This window comes from Talpa occidentalis, unplaced genomic scaffold (genome assembly GCF_014898055.3).
Source record: "Talpa occidentalis isolate TD23 unplaced genomic scaffold, MPIMG_talOcc4v2.1 talOcc4.5, whole genome shotgun sequence".
Taxonomy (NCBI): domain Eukaryota; kingdom Metazoa; phylum Chordata; class Mammalia; order Eulipotyphla; family Talpidae; genus Talpa; species Talpa occidentalis.
The window spans coordinates 109081751-109097751 of NW_023604861.1; the positions used below are offsets into that span (position 1 = coordinate 109081751).

The 16001-nt window shown below is 38.2% G+C and overlaps 1 long non-coding RNA gene across 1 annotated transcript in view; it reads right to left on the minus strand.

Annotated features, from left to right (window-relative positions):
* The window catches only part of LOC129146930 (uncharacterized), a 32334-nt gene extending 16675 nt beyond the window's left edge, over positions 1–15659 (minus strand). The window contains exons 1-2 of the long non-coding RNA XR_008554314.1: positions 15570–15659; positions 15118–15163 (exon numbers count right to left, since the gene is read on the minus strand). This is a non-coding gene — a long non-coding RNA (uncharacterized LOC129146930). The remainder of the gene's footprint in view (positions 1–15117; positions 15164–15569) is intronic.
* Positions 15660–16001: the final 342 nt, after the last annotated feature.

Below are 16001 nucleotides of genomic sequence, written 5' to 3' on the forward strand. Positions count from 1 at the left end.
TTTCAATTTCATTTATTTCTGCTTTGGTTTTTATTATTTCTTTTCTTCTACTGGATTGGGGTTTTTTTGTTGTTCTTTTTCTAGATCTTTGAGCTTCGAGATTAGGTTGTTTCTTTGAGTTCTTTCTTGTTTTTGATGTGAGCTTCTATTGCTATATATTTTCCTCTTATTACTGCTTTTGCTGCATCCCATACATTTAGGATATTGGTGTCCTCCTTGTCATTCAATTCAAAGAATTTTTTAATTTCTTCTTTGATCTCCTCATTAGTCCAGTGGTCTTCCAGTAGTGTGGCTTTTAATCTCCATGAGGTAGGATAGTTCCTTGCCTTCTTTTTATGATTTATTTCTAGTTTGATGCCTTCGTGGTCAGAAAAGATGGTTGGTATGATTTCAATCTTGGTGTATCTGTTGATGTTTGTCTTGTGCCCCAGTATGTGATCGATCCTGGAGAATGATCCGTGTGCGCTTGAGAAAAATGTGTACTCCGTTTTTTTTTGGGTTTAGTGTTCTATAGATGTCTGTTAAGCCCAAATGCTCTAGGTCCTTATTTAGAGCTTTAGTTTCTTTACTTATTTTTTGTCTTGTTGATCTATCCATTGTTGATAGTGGTGTGTTGAAGTCTCCCACTACGTATGTGTTTTCTCTGATGTCTGTTTTCAGAGAGGACAACAGTTGTCTGATATATTTTGGTGCTCTTTCGTTTGGTGAGTATATGTTAATGAGTGTTATTTCTTCTTGAAGTATTGTCCCCTTAATCATAATGTAGTGACCATTGGGGTCTCTTTTTATTTTTTTGAGTTTGAAGTCTGTTTTATCTGATATAAGTATAGCTGTTCCTGCTTTCTTTTTTGGCCCATTTGCTTGTAGGATTGTTTTCCATCCTTTGACTTTGAGCCTATTTTTATCTTTTGTAGCTAAATGTGTTTCCTGGAGACAGCAAAAGGTTGGGTTTTGTTTCTTAATCCAGGCTGCAACTCTGTGTCTTTTTATTGAAGAGTTTAGTCCATTTACATTTAGAGTTAATATTGATATGTTAGCATCTGTATTTGCCATTATGTTTGTCTTTCCTTGATTTATTTATTCTTTTAATAACTTTTTTTTTTTCTGGTCTTCTTTCGTTGTTATTCGTCCCTCTGAGGTTTGGCTTTAGGACTCCTTGTAGTATTTTTTGGAGTGGGGGTTTATTCGTAATGAAATTCCGGAGTTTCTCTTTGTCTGGGAAGGTCCATATTCTTTCTTCATGGAGGAAAGAGAGCTTTGCGGGATAGAGTATTCTTGGTTGGCATCTGTTTTCTTGGAGTCTGTTGACTATGTCCCTCCACTCTCTCCTTGCCCGTAGTGTTTCTTCAGAGAAGTCTGATGTCAGCCTGATTGGTTTTCCTTTGAATGTTATCTGTTCTTCCCTCTTGTCAGCTTCATTATTTTTTCCTTGTCCTGGATTCTTGGGAGCTTTACTATTATGTGTCTTGCTGTGTTTTTTCCTTTCGTCGTGGAAGTTTGGTGTTCTTCTTGCTTCTTGTATATCAATTTTCAGCTCCTTCTTCGCATTTGGGAAGTTCTCTTCAATTATCTCCTGGAATATTTTCTCTGTTCCTACATCTCTCTCCTCTCCTTCTGGAATTCCTATAACTCTTATATTTCCTTTCCTCATGGAGTCAGATAGTTCTCGAAGTCTTTCTTCATTCTTTTTCCTTCGTACTTCTCTTTCCTTTTCTGTTTTGGTTCTTTTTATTTCTGTGTCTTCAAGAGAACTTATTCGTTCTTCCATTTCATCTATTCTGCTTTCCTTGCTTTTCCCGGAGTTCTTTAGTTCCTCCATTAATTCTTTGATCTCCTGCATTTCTTTTACTTCCCTCTTTAGGGACTCAATTTCATTCTTCTGACCATTGTTTTCCCTCTTTAGGGACTCAATTTCCTTCTTCTGATCTATCACTTTTTTAATCATGGCAATTTTAAATTCTCTTTCTGGAAGGCTCAGAAGTTCTTCCAAGTTGCTGTCGTTGCAATCTGGGGAGTGGTTTTTTTTTGTGGTGTGCTTCTTTCCTGAGGAGTTGTTAGGTTGCGTGTGGTTCTTCTACTCCCTACTGTCTGTTTTCTAATTTGTCGTATGCGTTGGGACACTGTGATGCTCGGACTGACTGGCATCTTGGGTGAACTTCTCCGCTCCCCTCTGGCTCTTCCAGGAGCCATCTCTGCCTTCTGGGGGAGCTTTCTGCTGGTTTTAGGCAGTGTTTACTGAAGAAATGTCCCTGTTCTCAAATGGCAAAGCGGGATGCAGTCCCTGCGCCTCCGGTTTCAGGCACACTCTTCTGCGCACCCGGTCTGCCCGGACGTGGGTGCCTGCTCCCTCTGTGGGCTCAGACTGCTGGTCGGAAGGGGCCTGGCGTGGAATAACTTCCCGGCTGGCCACTGCAGAAGCCTTCTGCCCTTTTCAAGCAGTCTTAAGAAATTTCCTGTTCTATGGAGTGTTAGTGACTTTTTTTTCCTGGTCACTAGGTGGCGCCAGAGATCTCTCCTATTGTCCTTGGGGGGCTGTTTTTCGTCCCCCCCACCCCGTGGGACAGGGAACAGAGCGGGAATGGTAGGGTACACCTCAACAGCTTTGGGGTGCTGTGTCTGCCTTGTGCCCCACCGTCGTGGAGAACCCACGCCCCGAATTTTCGTGCCCCGGGTCTCAGTTCAAAGCACTCAGTTCCAGGACGCGGGCTGTAGCCCAGTTCAGTGGCGCAGGAATGGCGCCTTTTGCACTGCTCCCGTGCCCGGGTGCCTGGTTCCTGCTCACTCAGGGAGGGACCTTCACCTCAGTGAGGACCTCCGCGCGTCTCCCCGCAAGCCTAGGTCGTCTCCCCGCAAGCCTAGGTCGCAGGCGCGGGTACCTGGGCAGCCGCGATTCCGGTCTGCACTTGCTTTTCAAGCTCCCCAAGCGCGCCGCGTTTCCGCGCCAGCTTACCGGCAGCCCGGGCTGTGTGCCCGTCTCCTGGGGTCTTTGTTCTTCTCTAATGGCGCCCGGAGCCGTTCGCTCGCTGCGGCGAATCCTGCAGGGTTCGCCTCAGCTCCCGTTCACGGGGTGTGGTGGCTGCAATAGTTCCTTTCCACTCACGGTCCCGCTTGCTGCGTAGTTTGTTCTTGTTGGTTGTTTTGGTTTGTTGTTTTCCCATCCTCATTGTATTTTTTTGTTAATATGCATTTTATGTTTGACACACTGGTATTAATTGGGCAGGTTGAAAAATATGTACATTACATTCCTGATACTCCATATGGACAACTGCACCACCCCAGCTTCAATTCATCTTATAAGCACATCTTTGTTGCTGTAGGGGAGAAAGAGTTCCATTTTGCATCATCAGATCTTGGCTCACTGCCCTCAAATCTATGTAACAGATATCTTGTGTCTAAATATCCCAGTTCATTTCATTAGTGTGCAGTGAGAGAAGGAATGCACATCTGGAGATTGCAGCTTTCTCTAAAATGCATAATTTTCTATTAATTTCAGAAGTGACCTGATTCTCAGCTGAAATACACTGCTGAGTATTTTCAACCTAAAGAAAGATAATGGTAAGAAATTAAAATTCAGGGAGTTGGTAGATTATTTGGATAACTGCATATTCTTGAATCAAAATCAAGCATATTCTGACCTAAATTTTTTAAAAAACTTGAAATCACATCATTTGTAATGTACATGGCCTCTAGTATTGCATATTATATTTTCTCCCTCTGCTGGCCAAGTGCTACCTCAACATTCAAATGAATAAAGAAAAGCTATGTCTTCCTCTGTGCTGCATAATTAGGTTCTAAAACTAAATATATATTGAGAGGAAATGTCATAAAATATCTTGTACATTTTTCTCAACTTCAGAGCCCTCAAGCATTTTGTATACTTGCCCTTAGAAACAACAACAAAACATTCTGCCCTCAGGAAAGATTTGTATTAGTAATGTCTATGTTAGTGTAATTTGAGTCAATAGGCCCCCCTGGAAAAGTTGATTAAATTTCACAAACATTTATTGGATCTGCATCTGTCAGGTATTCTACTAGTTGCTGGGCATATAAAAATGAATACAGTATTGTCCTCTGTCCCTCAGGATCTCAGAGTCTAGTAAGCAAGTGAGATCTATGAACAGTTAAAATTCAACATAAATGCTGCCAGTTGTCTAAAGCATTGGGAAATTCCAGGTAAAGAAAGAATCTGTAGCCTGAAGAGTCAGACTTGTAGGAAAAACAAACAAACAAAAAACAGATCATTGTGATTTGAAACTAAAGGATTTTACCACTTGGAAGGTGTTTTTTGGAACAATGAAACAGCCAGTGCAGAAGTAAGGAGAGGCAGTGAGTTTGCATTTGGGGCTGATTATGAATAATTATGTAGCATAGAGTTAGTGTTAGTGGGTCAAAAGCCTGCAGCAAAAACCAGAAAGTTAGGGGCCTCTCCTGGTGGTACAGCGGTTGAGCCCTGGGCGCAAAGCTGCCCACATCCTCTGCAGTGCTGGTTCTATCCCTGGCCACTGGCGACGGTCCCACATGGTGCACAGACCTCTCCTGTGCACCCACTGCTCCTCTCAGCAGTATATTTCATCGGTCTGCCTGTTCTGCTCCCTGCTCTGGCTCTGGGGAATTCTCTCACTCTCCCATGCTTCTGACTGTACCCAGCACTTGTATAAATAAATAAATAAATCTTAAAAAAAAAAAAAGTTAGGTTTCAATCACATATTTAAGAACTTAGTTACATAGTCTGAGGAATGAAGACCACTCCTTATGGCAAATAAGAGACCATAATTTGTAAGTGCTTGAAATAATTATCTTAATACATTTGCATTTGTAGCTTGATTTTGTTTATTGTAAAGAAATTTACAGCATAAGTAAGAAGGAGGGGCAGAGTGTTTATGAGAGACTGTTGTTTGAGTCACTGCTAATGATCTCAGGTGGGATGCTGGGACCTAAGAAGGCTGAAATTCAGACCTGGCTCTTTTCCCTCCATTAATTTTCATTCACTCTTTGATGACTTAAGGAAAGGAATGTCAACTTGACAGGAGAAGTGAGGGAGATGGAAGGCATCATAGTAATTCCAGAAATGCCTGGTGTACAAGTAAATATTTAAAAAACGAAAGTGTGCTAGCTCTGATTTTCTGAAGAACAGTGTCAGATTGGTTGATGCATAAATAACATGATTTGCTTTGAACTGCAAGATCTCAATTTGTTTCAGAAGTTGTATTTTATATTTTATGTTGTATTAAAAATCTCACATGCAGATGCAAATGAAGGCAAATCAGCTAAGCTGTTGCTAAATTAGTGTTCTGTCTCTGAACATGGACACAGTGTCACTGAGGGCTCTAGGGAATTTTTTTATTTGTGTTGTGCCTTTTTTCCCTGCAGCAGTTAAGACCGGGTCACATTTCCCAAAACAGAAGATACTATTTCATTGACTTCTCTGCTTTCCTCCTCCTCTTCCTTCCGCTCTCTTTTCCTCTTCTTCCCTCCATGGCTTCTCCCTTCCTTCCTCACTCTCACAGCAATGAGCTATGCTTCCATGATTAAATTAGTATTATCCACAGAACCAAACAAGTTGTGAATAGACATCTTCTAAATGTGCCTTCAGAAAATATTTGATATATAGTTAATGTCTTCGAGGGAAAGGTCTGTCTCTTTTCTAAGAACCAGCTTCAAGCTCAAAAAAGTCACGTGACTTCCCTCACCCCAAAATTATCTCACCCTAATATCAAGAGTTTATATTAGATAATCTGCAAAGACTCCTCCAGTTCTAAAATTCTGGTTTTTGTTTTTTTTTTTTTTTTACATCCATGGGGAATGCCCAAGCTTGCCTCTAATAATTGCCCTGTGCTCTGTCCCCAGGTCGTAGCCTGGACAGGCAGTGCTGCTGGTATCATCAGACGATGTCATGTCAGCAAGCTGATCCCAGACATTCAAGAGCCCAGGCAGGCTACCCAGGCCAGCAAAACGTAAGTCCACGTAGTTATAAGTTGTAAAGCATTCTGTTAAATGAAACAGGTCCAATACTGCTACTTTGATAAAAAACAGTTTCCTAATGACAAGACTGGTCAAGGAGTAATGCTATGCTTATTTTAATACCTGAAATTTGGCATTAAAATGCTAAAACTGGATGAACTTAATTATTGTTTTATATAGCTGAGTGCTTTGTATGGCGGTAGTAACATTTGGATGAATAAAACAAAAACAAATGATAAATTAGTTATTTTTTACTTAAGTATTTTATTTACCTTTCCTTAATTTCAGCAAAATGACTGATTTTTGTTATTAAAATCAGGATTTCCACTTAATTTGTATTCTAAAACACTCATAATAGAAAGGATAAAGATAGCCTGAGTTATGTAATGTTTAGATACAGTTAGAGCAATGATGTTAAGTAAAAAAGTGTTTAAAAAGTGAAATTGTTTCTCACATATATTTTTGTTATTTTCCTGATATTCAAATTTTCTGTTAAAATCAAAATGCATTATACAAATTATAATTGATTCTTATAAATAACCAGATTTGATCAGTAAGAATGAATTTTTATTTAACTCTTTGAAGTAGTAATTAAAATTTATTAACTGATCAAATACAAATAACAAAATTTGCAATTCTGGTGTTTAATGCCTATGTAATTGACAAAGGAAAATTAGTATTAGGCTTTTCTTGTTAAACTACATGTGTGCATATAATCCACGTATATACAAACTTGAATATTATGATTTGTTTAGCATTGAAAAACGACGTTCAGTCTCCCATGTAAATGTTAGTAGTAGAACTCTAATGTATGAGTGTTCAGAACCTCCAAGTGGAAACCATTAAAAGTAATAAAAAAAAAAAAAAAAAAAAGTAATAAGAAAGTGGCACCACTGTGAAACAACACTTTGTTAAGCAGGAATCCATTACATTTGTACAATCTGAGATGATATATTTAGAGGTTAATGAATTTGATTTTTTTTCTTAACCTAAGTACTTTTACACTCCAATATGAACAGCAGCACAACCCATTAACCTTTATGACATTTGAATACAATTGTATTTTATTTTTCCTGAATGATTTTAGTTAAAAGAATTCATGTTTGGGGATTATTTATTGGGTTCTGCCAGATTTGATGACCTGATTGCAAGATTCCAACCTAGTGTCTTTAACACATTTTTGTGAACATATAATATGTAATCCTTCCAAAACATGGGACCAGTCAGCAGTTTTACTAGTTATACGTAAGGGCAGGACTGCCATGGTTCTACAGGGAGTCTTGTATAATATGGGCGACAGGCCACGTCATTGTGAATCTCGTTTTCTTGAATCCTCTAGGGTGTATGCTTATATTTGGGTGCATGAGAATTTTGAAGTTACTTCCTAAATTGACTTTTCTGGCATGGTCTTCTCCCCTTGTGTCCTTCGATGGGTGGGGAAAACAAATTGGGGCGGAGAGGAAGATCATGTTGGCAAACACATAGCGCCAATGGGTAAGGAATTTTTATTTACATGGTAAAACTTTTTTATTTATATGCAATAACGTGATAAAATACAGCTTGAGAAATGAATATTCATATGAGTTAAAATGGCTTTAAAAGAAATTGGTTTGCCAATGGCTTTTTCGTAACTGTGAGTCATCCTTGAGACTAAAGGCAGTCAGAGAAGATATATGAAAAGGTGCATCTTAGACATTAAACAATGGAAGACCTTTAAGCAAATGATTAAATGGTTAGAGGAAATCTAACATTGAGAAATAAGTTATATTGAGGGAAATGAATAGTTCTGATTTGGCTCGTCAGTCAGCATAGACAAACCTTCAAGATTAAATAGTGAATGATATTTTGGGTAAGATGGAACATCGGTGAGCATTCTATCATGCATGTTAGCCAGAGGAAACATGCTATTGTGTCTATTAGGGCAGAAACTGTTATGCTTAGAAATTAGATCTGATATTTTGTAGCTGAAATTTGAACCAGTGACTAATATTGCCAAGATTATTTTAAAAAATAGTTAAAACTGGAAGAGACTTAAAGAGGACATGTAATCTGGTTACTTCAGTTTATAGTGGGAACAGAGTGTGGAAGCATGAAAATGTGAGAAACTGCAAATAGTTGCAAATGAGTAGAATACTAATTCTCTGCATACAGTAGAACCAAGTTGATTCTACTCTATTTTAATTGCATTTCATTATATTTAATAGAGATATGTTATAAACTTTGTTCTAATTGGTAATTCTGAGTCAGAAACCTAGTTATTTGAATTGTGTTTCTCTGTTAATAAGGAGATTCATTTTTAGAACTCAGTATCTGAACTCAAAATTTGTGTTACTGTGAAATCAGATACCTCCATCAAAGGTTGTCCTATCTTTCACTGTTTTAAAGTAATTGGTACTTGTTTTCTCACAGCAGCAGTAAAATCTCAAAGTGCGGAAAATACTCTACAGACAATACATGAAAATCTAGCCAAGAATTACTCTGCATTCTTTAATATAATATGTGGTAGCAAGTATGTTTGTGAGCAGATTGAGAAGGGAAATTTTGAAAAGCTCCAAAGCTGGTTGAGATTTTAGCAGATTTAGCAGAGATAAATGATATTCCAAATAATGAAAGAGAACAAAAAGAAGATAAGTAACATTGCCAAATATTATTTTACCAAAAATCCAGTGACAGTTTGATAAAAAATATTGGACACCAAATTGAAGAAAGTGTTGTTTGCTCTTGTAACACAGATTAGAAAGGGTCTCATCACCTTGAAATTTGGAGAGAAACAGGCACCCACAATGGCTTTATGTTCAGAGCAAACTCATCATTGGTCTAAGGCTTCGAAGCATGTTAGGGGTCAAAACAAATGCTGAAGTATTTAAGATGAGAATACTTACTTCTAAACCTCTTTGTTCTCCTTCTCTTTCTGTTCTTTTGAGTCCATGTGAGGCAATACCATTTGTCCAATTGCCTTGCTTGGTTAGGAATTTTATAAAGATATTTTATAGAGATATTTAGACCTCTTTTTTCCCCTCATATTCCACAGTCAAGTAGCGGTTCTGGTAATTGTTAAAAAGCCCCCTAATATACCCTTCTCTCTTTACCTTCCCTGATTCATGCATTTATTAGGGACATTTATTGCTACTCTAAAGCAAGCATCGTACTAGGTGCTGAGCATGCAAAACTGTGTGAATCACAACCCCTTGACAGTCCAGAATTCTCTACCTCACCTATTTAAAAGAAAATATGAAAGATTATAGATGAAGGGACTGAAAGGAGGAAAGCATTTGATATTAGTGGAATGGTTATTAATTTCTCAAAGGTTTAATTAGAGAGAATCCTCATTAGTTCCACAATCTCTAGAATATCTTATCTCAAAATATTTTCCAATCTGCAACCTTATGCCTATCCAAGACATAAATCTATTTGTGGCAATCTGTTAGAATGTCAGTGGGTCCCTACCATCTAAAGAAAAAAGAACAAATTACTAGTCAAGATTACATAAATTTATCCAGGGTCTTACCAAGGACTTCTTCTCTGTCCTCAAATTCCTGCCCTCATTACACTACACCTTCCATTATTTTATCTTCTGCTTTAATACCTTGCAACTATTTGGAATTTCTCATATTTTCAATGCCTCCACACTTTTGTACACCTCATTTCCACATTGTGAATATCCATTTGTCATTCCTTTTTTACTGACCTTTATGACCCACTTTAGTTTTTTTCTCAAACCCCTCCTGTTTTTCTCCATGTGCTGAGAAGCAGGGACATACTCTGCTGGGTTGACTTAAATGATTACCACATCTAGGACAATTAATTACTCTCTGCATATCTCACCTAGCACATATTCATTCTTTAAAACATTTTTAGGATTTAGGTAATACCTAAAATATAACAGACCTGTAATACAAATACATGGCAGTAAAAACATACAAATGAATGAAAAAATTCTGGAACACAAGTATCTCCAATATTATATTTCCTTGTGATTTAAAAAGAAGGGCAATCTGTACATGAAATGTTTTTTTGTTATAAAGCTATATAGTATGCCTAATGTTCTTAATTTTTTATGTTAGCTATAATTTTGATATCTAACATTTTATGTTGCCTATTAATATTCACAAGTATATCCAATTTAATGAATTAAGCTTGAAATGTAATCCTAAATCTAGCATGTAATTAAAATATTAGGACATTGATGCAGTCTCTTTCTAAATTATACCAGGAAAATCTCCAAAAGTAAAATAGATAATGTAAGAATGCTATAAAAAGGGACGTTCTTCTTGGAAGAAGGAAACCAGAATAAATGTGAAATGACTCAGAAGAAAAAGCTTAGATCTGATGACTACATTAATTTCCACCTTTGGACTCTTTAGAAGCTGTGTGAGGAGGACATGCACGAATTTGTCCCTCTAATCTACGTGACCATGTTTCTGATAAAAGTCCTAGACTTTATATAAAATCAACAAGCTGGAGCACTGTAATATAGATACAAGATGCAGATCATTGAGAAGATAGTCAGGGTCCAAGTAATGATAGAAACCACACCAATGATTGAAACAAAGTTTAAAATAGAACATATAATATAGGGGGCCTCCCTGGTGGTGCAATGGGTTAAGCACTGCACTATGAAGCCGTCCACAGCCTCTGCAGCACAAGTTCAATTCTCGGCTGGCCAGGGAGCCAACCCACATGGAGCAGCAGAACTCTCCTGTCTCGCCCACTGCTCCCCTCAGCAGTATATTTCAGTCAGTCTGTCTGTTCTGTTTCCCACCCTGTCTCTGATGAATCCTTTCACCCCCCACATCTCTGTCCTGTACCCTAGCTTTTGTGTGCATAAATAAATCTTTAAAAAAAAGAGAAAATATAATATAAAAATAATTAGGGATAAAATTAGTAAGTAGGAAACAGGTGGGAAGCAAAATAAACATACCAAAAACCAACCAACCAACTTGTATGTTATCAAGAAACAGCTATTATATATATTAGGAATATATAAAGGAGAGTACCCAGGGGACTGAGACCCAGCCCTCTTGGCATTCAGCTAATGCTCTGAGAACAACTGTTATTGCTGGGATAAATAATTATTTCTGGGTGGCAGTGGCAAGAATAAGTAGCAGTCAGGAAGTAGACAGGAAAAGACTAAGTCCTGTCTCACTAAGCCTCTGTTGCCCACTGTTGACTGAGCCCAATAGGAATTTCGATGTTAGCAAAAACAATGCAGAGACCAGCCCAGCATTAAGAAATGGTGTTTACTACAAATCAAAAACAAATAGACAGTTTTAAATCAGAGACATCCTGCAGGGGAAGAGGAGGGAAAGAGATCAGAGGGAGGGAGAGAAGAGCACAGGGGACTCTGGTGATGGTACACGGATGCATTGGTGAAGGAAATTCTGTGGGAACTGCACCTCAGGGGGAGATGGGAAAAAAATCAAGCATTGTTTAAAAATGAACAATTTTTACATATATATCAAATATATATATAAAATATATAAAAAACAAATTAAAAACAGCAAAAAAATAAGTGGTGTTTAGAAGTGTGGGTTTGGAAATCTAGAGTGATAGGTTAATCGCTAGCATGACTGATTACCTTGATAACTGGTGGGAGGATAGACAAGGTGTGGAATAAATGCATGCTAAAAAACTTTAGAGCCTTTGAACATGACTAAGTGAACATTTCTCTCTCTCTGCCCACTAGTTGCCCAATGGCTGCCCTAATTAATCCATATCCAGCAGTATGTCATTGTTCTTGATAGCCAAGACTGGGTCTCAGGGTTGGATGTAGATTCATTATACTGTCCTAACAGGTAGTGTACTGAAATATTTGGTCTGACACAAATTGTCACTTGCTTCTTATGGTTCTTGGACAAAGAAATAATCCTGACAATTCAATAACACCAGGGAAGTCAGTTTAAGAACCAAGCCAATCCAGAGTTACTGGTTTAGTGTTCTACAACTTCTGAATCAACCAAAAAAGGAGAGCAAAAGCTAATAAACTAATTACTCACAAGTGTATTCATGGCCTATGGAAATTTTAATATTATTAAAGATTGTCATCCTTTTGCAGGGATGGGGAAGACACAGACACATTTAAGTTCTCAAATAAAAGTTCAAAACTCTGCCCTAACAAACCAGTTAATAGATGCCTAATTCATCAACAAGAAAGAAAGGCTCTTAAACATCATCCCAATAGAATCACTTAAAAAAAAATTGCTGTTCTTTTCCACCTTTGTGTATTTCTTGTTATTTGAGGGTAAGAAGTCACCCAGCTAAGAATCAAATCAATACCTGCCTTACAGGGTAACTTGTCCTTGAATACTGCTAATGCTTCTACAAGCCTCCTCTAAGCTAGTTAATACTGACAGGTAATCAGGAAAATTAATACAAGTTCACTATGATTGATATATGAAGAAAGCATAATAAACCTAAAGAAATCAGATAAATGATAGCCCAGTAGTGCTTAGTGGAAATGTACAGTTCAAGTCATTTAAAAGGTTTTTACTATCTGATCACAACTGTCTTTCCAGTTTCATCATATATCATGCTTCCAAGAACTCTATAAGCCAGCGCATCTCGTCTGTGTAAAGATTAAAATATAAGGTCTCCCTGGTGGCACAAGGGGTTAAGCACCACACTATGAAGCAATCCGCAGCCTCTGCAGCACAAGTTTGATCCCCGGATGGTCAGGGAGCAACCCACATGGCCCAGCAGACCTCTCCTGCCTCACCTGCTGCTCCCCTCAGCAGTGTATTTTAGTCAATCTGCCTGTTCTGTTCCCCATTCTGTCTCCAGTGAATCCTCTCACTCCCCTAACCCTGCATCTCTGGCCCATACCCCCAGCTCTGGTATGCATAAATAAATAAATCTTTTTTAAAAAGTTTAAAATATAAAATGTTCTTGCTATTTTCTATGACCCAAAGGTCTCTCTGTCCTCCCTCCCTCTTGGCTGGTGAAATCCTTTTGCATCTTCTCAGTATTCCCATTGAAATAACTCCTTTATGAAATTTGACATTGTTTTCTTCCATTTCCTCCTTTGTTCCTTTTTTTTATTTTATTTCATTTTTTTGAAAAAATTTTTTTTATATTTATTCATTTATTTATATAAGCACTGAGTATAGTCAGAAGCGCAGGAGGGTGAGAGAATTCACCAGAGCCAGAGAGGGGAACAGAATAGGCAGACTGATGAAATACACTGCTGAGGGGAGCAGCAGGGAAGACAGGAGAGGTCTGTCGCACTATGTGGGACCCTCATTGGCGGCTGGGGATCGAACTGGTGCTGCAAAGGCTATGGGCAGCTTCATAGCCCAGTGCTCAACCACTGCGCCACCAGGGGAGGCCCTGTTCCTTTTTTTAGAAATATTTATTTCTGCATACCAGAGCTGGGGTACAGGCCAGAGATGCGGGGGGGGGGAGACGATTCACCAGAGACAGAGTGGGTAACACAACAGGCAGAATGACTGAAATACACTGTGGAGGGGAGCCGCGGGTGAGATCGGAGAGGTATGCTTCGCCACATGGGTTGCTCCCTGTCTGGGGATTGAACTCATGCTGCTGAGGTGCAGTGCTTAACCCCTTGCACCACTAGGGAGGTCCTCCTTTGTTCCTTAATAACATGTACAAGACCTGTATTTCTTTGTAATCAGAGTTATTATAGCTCTCAACTTAAGGTGCCCTTGATCGCAAGATACCCCATTACTTTATATACCACTACGAAAGAGAAATGTCAGCCTTAAACTACAATGCCATTAATTTTATGAAGCATCTTGACTTCAGAAGTGAGAGTACAGATAAAAGGTGTATTTTAAAATTAAGGAAATGTGATAGTTGTATATAGGATTGACTCTCTTGCTCAGTTGTAAGTTGTGAGCTCCATGACAGCAGTATTCATAACTCAATTTTGTGTCTCTGATGTTAAATATGTTGTTTGACACATAGCGGGCTCTTCAGTAAATACTTGCTAAAGTATACCTCCTAAATATTAAGATATGAAATTGTGTCCTCGGCAACATTTACTGATATTGTTTAGGGTACAAATAAGTGATATACAGTCACAAGATAAAACTTTACTCTTGTAAGCCTTCATGAATTTCATTCAAATTTAGTTATATTAGCAGGATATTTAAGCATTTATAGATGTACTTTAATTTTAATAGACATGAGAAGGTCCATGCTCCTAAATCATCCATTTGTCACCTGATAATCCCACCTCTAGCTAATCCTTTTCTGTAACAAAATGCACAGTTTCCTGAAAGGATATTCTCATTAAGCTTTATCAGACAGAATCATTATGTGAATTAGTTCACTAGGTCCCTCTTCAATGTCAACAAATAATAACCACCTTAAATATAGTTCTGATAAAATAGAATCCATCAAGTTTATTTTTAGCATTGCCCAAGGAAGGCAGATTTGGAAAAGAGCTTTCAGAGCAGGACTGCAAGAGAACACTAGGTCACTTGTTCAAGAGTCAAAAGTAGAAACTGAAGAGAGAGCAGCAAGGTAAAAGACATGACCTTGGTAAGAGCCTCTGCTCTGCTGCAATGCTCCTTGTCAGGGAAATAATGCCTTTATCTCTGCTCTATTCTCTAGGCCTTTTTTTTTTTAAATTTCTGTAATTATGCCTACTCTGCATGCCTGCTCTTCATTATGCTTATTTAGAGTGTTTTAATGCATATTTGCTTGGTGAGGTCATTTAGATCTCAGTGCCTCTCTCTTACTTTCTTCTCTGTACTGCCTTTCCTCAGACTTCTGTTTTCTTTTCCTTCATATTAGTTTCATAGAACAAGAACTTGACTTGGGAATGAGTGCTTGTCAATATCATAATACACACATCTTTGTAATTTTTCAGCCTTTTTCTCATCCTGAGACCTGTGGCTGGTTTTCCCTGGATCACTGGCTACTCTAGGGTTGTGGGGAGCAACTTCTCAAGTCAAACTACAGCCTCTGAAAAAAATGTGTTTCCTTTTGTTTCCTTTTTTTTCCTTTAGTCCTTACATATGTAACTGAGTAATTAGACAAGCTATGCTCTTCCATGTCATATAATTGCCTTGAAATATTGTTTCTACACCTGTGCATTTTGTTTCTCCTCTCCATATTGAAAGCATCTAAATAAAAAATACCCTGTTGTTTACATCTGGCAGTCTCATATATCAGCAAAACCTGTTTACTTACTGAAAAGAGTCTGACAGATGTCTCACACGTGGCCAGGGTAGTGCACCTGCAAAGATCAGGAACAATAAGCCTTGCATTATATGACACTTTGAACTTTTTCTGAATGCTTTTACTTATATTTTTCATTTCACCTGTTCTTATTTAGTTGAAACATGTGTCATTTCTAGTGCTTTTTCAGTCATTCACTTTTGTCTTTTCTAGCAGCCATTTCATTTCTGAATAGCAGTCATATAGTTTTTATCACTATAATTTTGCATAATCAAACTAGCAATTTTGAGAAATTTTTTATTATGAACTGTATTTCTTTCAAAACATACTCCATTACCTTACATCTAAAACTTCTATTTAATCTTTGGAAGCTGAATTACTGCCAACATGTCTTTAAGAGTTTTCCCCAATAATTTTACAGTCATAGTTTTCCCAACGTGATCACTGGGTAAATGCTCTCTCACTTCGTTCATTTAATTCTTCTCTTGACAAGGCACCGTCTTCCTTTGGATAATTATTAAGTTTCTTCCTCTGCTGTCTTCCCCAGAGACAGCTGTGTTCACTGCTCTCTACCCCCAATTCTGACATTTCTCTTACAGAATGTTTGGAATCGAAAGTTCTCACTCTAATACAGGGAATCCTCTGAACATTCTTCCCTTTCTTCTTCTTTTCTGTGCCTTTTGTTTTTGCCCTTTCTCAGATGTTACTCAGTCTCTATGGTAGGGAAAATTATAGCATGACCCCCAAGAATTCCACTGACTGATGTATATACCCACTACAGTCTTCTCTCTGGTCTTGGTTGGGATAACTGAGACTGATGGAGAATTGCTGAGAGCTGTGGCAAAAGGGACTTCCTAGTGTAACAGAGTGGTCCCCAGGAAAGGGGGAGGTTCCAG